The 5,885-nt window shown below is 39.4% G+C and overlaps 1 pseudogene; it reads left to right on the forward strand.

Moving 5' to 3' along the window:
• Positions 1-3,636: 3,636 nt before the first annotated feature.
• LOC117091096 lies at positions 3,637-4,067 on the forward strand (annotated as a pseudogene).
• The last annotated feature ends 1,818 nt before the right edge of the window (positions 4,068-5,885 follow it).

Here is a 5,885-nt window from a genome sequence, read left to right on the forward strand (position 1 = left end):
GTTCTAATCCCTGGTGTTCCCCTGCCAGTTGATAGGGAGACCATGAGGTCTGGACTGGGTTGAGTTCCCCACAGTGTAGCACAGTGGCTGTGGCAGATTGTGGCCAGACTGCTTCTTTAGGTAGAAACTAGATCCATACCTCCCCACCAGGCAGGGCCTCCCTGCAGGAATTCCAGCAAGCGCAGCCAGAGGTTTACAGACAGAACTCTCATCTGCCTGAATCAGAGCACCTGGGGTAAGGGGACTTAATCTTTCCTGCCTACTGGCTCTGAAGAGTTCAGGCAATCCGGATGAGAGGGATTCCCCACCACCCAGCATACCCACACCACTTAGGGGCGTCCAGACTGCCTCCCTAAGCAGATACCTGATCCGGTGCCTCCTGACTGGATGAGACCTCTGAACGGGGGTCAACAGACACCTCATATAGGAGAATTCCTGCTGGCATCAGGTTGGTGCCTCTTTGAGAGGATGCTTCAGGGGGAAGGAGCAGGCAGCAATGTTTGCTGTTCCGCAGCCTCCACTGGTGATACCCAGGTGAACAGGGTCTGGAGTGGACCCCCAGCAAACTGTAGCAGACCTGCAGAAGAGAGGCCTGACTGTTAAAAGAAAAGCAAACAAACAGAAAGCAACAATAACAACAACATCATCAACAAAAAGGACACCACCCCCCGCCACGCACACAAAAACCCCAACCAAAGGTTAACAGCCTCAAAGGTCAAAGGTAGATAAATCCACGAAGATGAGGAAAACCAATTCAAAAATGCTGAAAATTCCAAAAGCCAGAATGTCTCTTCTCTTCCAATGATCACAAAACCTCTCCAGCAAGGGCACAAAACTATGCTGAAGCTGAGATGACAACTGACAGGAGTAGTCTTCAGAAAGTGGGTAATAACGAACTTTGCTGAGCTGAAGGATTATGTTCTAACCCGATGCAAAGAAGCTATAAACCATGATAAAAGATTACAGGAACTGTTAACTAGAATAACCAGTTGAGAGAGAAACATAAATAATCTGATGGAACTGAAAAACACAGCACAAGAACTTCATGATGAAAACACAAGTATCAACAGCCAAATCGACCAGTGGAAGAAAGACTATCAGAGCTTGACAACTCTTCTGCTGAAATAAGACAGGCAGACAAGATTAGACAAAAAAAAAAAAAAAAAACTGAAGAGGAACAAACAAAACCTCTGAGAACTGTGGGATTATATAAAAAGACTGAACCTATGACTGATTGAAGTACCTGAAAGATGGGGAGAATGGAACCAAGTTGGAAAACGTACTTCAGGGTATCATCCAGGAGAACTTCCCCAACCTAGCAAGACGGGCCAATCAAATGCAGGAAATCCAGAGAACCCCAATAAGATACTCCATGAGAAGATCAACCCCAACACACATAATCATCAGATTCTCCAAGGTTGAAATGAAAGAAAAAATGTTAAGGGAAGTCAGAGAGAAAGGCCAGGTCACCTACAAAAGGAAGTCCCTCAGACTAACAGCAAAACTCTCAGCAGAAACTCTGCAGGCCAGAAGAGATTGGGGGCCAATATTTAATATTCTTAAAGAAAATAATTTTCAACCCAGAATGTCATATATCTGGCCAAAGTAAGGTTCATAAGTGAAGGAGAAATAAAATCCTCTTCAGACAAGCAAGTGCTGAGGTATGTTGTCACCACCAGGCCTGCCTTGCAAGAGCTCATGCAGGAAGCACTATACATGGAAAGGAAAAACCATTACGAACCACTACAAAAACACACTGAAGTACACAAACCAACAACACTACGAAGCAACTGCATTAACAAGTCTGCAAAATGAACCAGCCAGCATCATATACAAGGACACACGTAGGCTCAAAATGAAGGGATCAGAAAAATTTACCAAGCAAATGGAAAACAGAAAAAAGTAGGGGTTGCAATCCTAGTTTCTGATGCTGAAACCTGGCAGAGATAAAAAAAAAAAAAAAAAAAAAGAAAACTTCAGGCCAATATTCCTGATGAACTTCCATGCAAAAATCTTCAATAAAATACTGGCAAACTGAATCCAGCAGCACACCAAAAAGCTTATTCACCATGATCAAATCAGCTTCACCCTCAGGGTTGCAAGCCTAATTCAAAATATGCAAACCAATAAACGTAATTCATCACATAAACAGAACTAAAGACAAAAACCACATGATTATCTCAAAAGACTCAGAGAAAAAAAATCTTCAATAAAATTCAACATCCCTTCACGTTAAAAACTCTTAATAAACTAGGTATTAAAGGAATATACTTCAAAATAATAAGAACCATTTATGACAAACCCACAACCAATATCACACTGAATGGGCAAAAGCTGGAAGCAGTCCCCTTGAAAACTGGTACAAGACAAGGATGCCCTCTCTCACTACTCTATTCAACATAGTATTGGAAGTTTGGACCAGGGCAATCAAGCAAGGCAAAGAAATAAAAGGTATTCAAATAGAAGAGAGAGGAAGTCAAATATTCTTTGTTTGCAGATGATATGATCCTATACCTAGAAAACCCCATTGACCCAAGCCAAAACCTTCTTAAGCTGCTAAGTAACTTCAGCAGAGTCTCAGGATACAAAATTAATGTGCAGAAAACACAAGCATTTCTAAGGACTAACAACAGACAAGCAGAGAGCCAAAACATGAATAAACTCCTATTCACAATTGCCACAAAGTGAATAAAATACCTAGGAATACAGCTAACAAGGGAAGTGAAAGACCTCTTCAAGATGAACTACCAACCACTGCTCAAGGAAATCAGAGAAAACACAAGCAGATGGAAAAATATTCCAAGTTCATGGATAGGAAGAATCAATATCGTGAAAATGGCCATACTGCCCAAAGCAATTTATAGATTCAGTGCTATTCCATTAAACTACCATCAACATCATTCACAGAATTAGAAAAAGCAACTATTTTAAAATTCATGTGGAACCAAAAAATGGCTCATATAACCAGGACAATCCTAAGCAAAAGAACAAAGCTAGAGGCATCATGCTACCCAACTTCAAACTAGGATACAGTAACCAAAATAGCATAGTACTTGTACAAAAACAGGCATATAGACCAATGGAACAGAATAGATAACTCAGAAATAACACCACACATCTACAACCATCCGATCTTTGATAAGCATGACAAAAACAAGCAATGGGGAAAGGATTTCCTATCTAACAAATGGTGCTGGAAAAACTGGATAGCCATATCCATAAAACAGAAACTGGACCCCTTACTTATACCTTATACAAAAATTAACTCAGGGTGGTTTAAAGACTTAAATGTAAAACACAAAACTATAAAAACCCTAAAAGAAAATCTAGGCAATACCATTCAGGACATAGGCATGGGCAAAGATTTTATGATGAAATATCTGAAAGCTATACGATGAAGGCAACAATTAACGAATGGGATCGAATTAAACTAAAGAGCTTCTGCAGAGAAAAAAATATATATCATCAGAGTCAACAGACGACCTACAGAATGGGAGAAAATTTTTGCAATCTACTCATCTGACAAAATTCTAATATCAAGAATCTACAAGGAACTTCAGCAAATTCACAAGAATAAAACAACCCCATTAAAAAGCGGGCAAAGGCTTTTTTGCTCAGGCCGGTGGCGCCGACAGCATGGGCAAGTGTCATGGACTTTGTACTGCTAGGAAGCTCTGTAGTCTCCGACGAGACCAGAAGTGGCATGATAAACAGTACAAGAAAACCCATTTGGGCATAGCCCTGAAGGCCAACCCTTTTGGAGCTGCTTCTCATGCAAAAGGAATCATCCTGGAAAAAGTAGGAGTTGAAGCCAAACAGCCAAATTCTGCCATTAGGAAGTATATCAGGGTCCAGCTGATCAAGAATGGCAAGAAAATCACAGCCTTTGTACCCAACAATGGTTGCTTGAACTTTATTGAGGAAAACGATGAAGTTTTGGATGCTGGATTTAGTCGCAAAGGACATGCTGTTGGTGATATTCCTGGAGTCCGCTTTAAGGTTGTCAAAGTAGCCAATGTGTCTCTTCTGGCCCTATACAAGGCAAGAAGGAAAGACCAAGATCATAAATTTTAATGGTGAAAACACTGTAGTAATAAATTTTCATATGCCGAAAAAAAAGTGGGCAAAGGACATAAACAAACACTTCTCAAAAGAAGACATAAATTCTGCCAACAAACATATGAAAAAAAATTTGCTCAACATCATTGATCATCAGAGTAATGTAAATCAAAACCACAGTGAAATACCATCTCATGCCATTCAGGATGGCAATTATTAAAAAGTCAAGGAACAACAGATGCTGGCAAGGTTGCAGAGAAATGGGAACACTTTTAGACTGTTGGCCAGAATGTTAATTAGTTCAACCATTGTGGAGGACAGTGTGGCAATTCCTCAAAGATTTAGAGCCAGAAATATCATTTGACACAGCAATCTTATTACTGCATGTATACCCAAAGAAATATAAATTATTCTGTTATAAAGGTACACACATGCATATGTTCAATGCAATGCTATTTACAATAGCAAAGAGACTGAATCAACCCAAATGCCTATCAATGACAGACTGGGTAAAGAAAATGTGGTACATATATGCCAAGAAATACTATGCAGCCATAAAAAGGAATGAGATCATGTCCTTTGCAGGGACATGGATGAAGCAGGAAGCCATTATCCTCAGCAAACTAATGCAGGAACAGAAAAACCAAACACCGCATGTCCTCACTTATAAGTGGGAGCTGAACAATGAGAACACATGGACACACAGAGGGGAATAACACACACTGGGGCCTGTCAGGGGACAGCACAGGTGGGGAGAGCATCAGGAAAAATAGCTAGTGCATGTCAGGCTTAATACCTAGTTGATGGGTTCATAGGTATCACAAACCACCATGGCACACATTTACCTATGTAACAAACCTGTACATCCCACACATGTATCCCAGAACTTAAAAGTTTAAAAAAAAGATAATACGTCAAAACTAAGGTTAAGTTGAAAATTAACCAATGTAGATTAACCAGTAAGTAAACAAAGTAGACAAGCCATGTGATATTTCAATAAATACAAAAAATGATAATATTCAACACCCATTTATTATCTAAAAGAAAAATATTCCACACCCTAGAAATAGCCAGAAATTTTCTTAATCTGATAACAGTTATCTACAAAAAAAGTTAATGATCTATATAACAGGGTGAAATATTTACCATTTTCTCCTCCTAAGAATGGCAAGAACATAAGATGTCTACAGCCAACAATCCTATTCAAAAATTGGAGGACCGAACTAGTTCAATAAAGCAATAAAAAAGTAAAATGATTAAAAAATAATTAGTAAAATTATCATTATTCACAAATGATATGATTTTTTACATAGAAAGCTCAAATTAATTCTCAAACTATTAGAGATAGTAAGCAAATTTAGGAAAGTTGCTGGGTATAAGACCAACATACCTTGCTTTATATTTATCCCAAGAAGGCAGAATGTTACCTTTCCCAATCAATAGGTAGGATGTTGATGCCAATGGCACCCTACATAACTAAATAATTTGGAAGAAAACTTATTATTCACACAAGGGATTCCTGATATGGGAATGAGGGTACAAGCAGGTCTCGGCAGGCCTCTGTGGGTTGGGCCTATATAGTAGCAAGGGGGTGGGACTGGAGAAATAGTCCCAAGTGACAGCTGGGGATTTGCCAGCTTTGAATTTCCCACATGTGCCATAAAAGGACATTCACTTGGGCTTTCTTACCAATCTGTCCTGATATGGAGCAAAAGGGAAAAGGGAGGTGGGGTTTAGAAGAAGTCAGAAGTCAAATATGAAAACATGGAATCAGACTCTGTGCTACATAACCCAAATAAATCATATACTTATATACCAGTAAACGT

This window comes from Trachypithecus francoisi, unplaced genomic scaffold (assembly GCF_009764315.1).
Source record: "Trachypithecus francoisi isolate TF-2019V2 unplaced genomic scaffold, Tfra_2.0 Lachesis_group11, whole genome shotgun sequence".
Classification (NCBI taxonomy): domain Eukaryota; kingdom Metazoa; phylum Chordata; class Mammalia; order Primates; family Cercopithecidae; genus Trachypithecus; species Trachypithecus francoisi.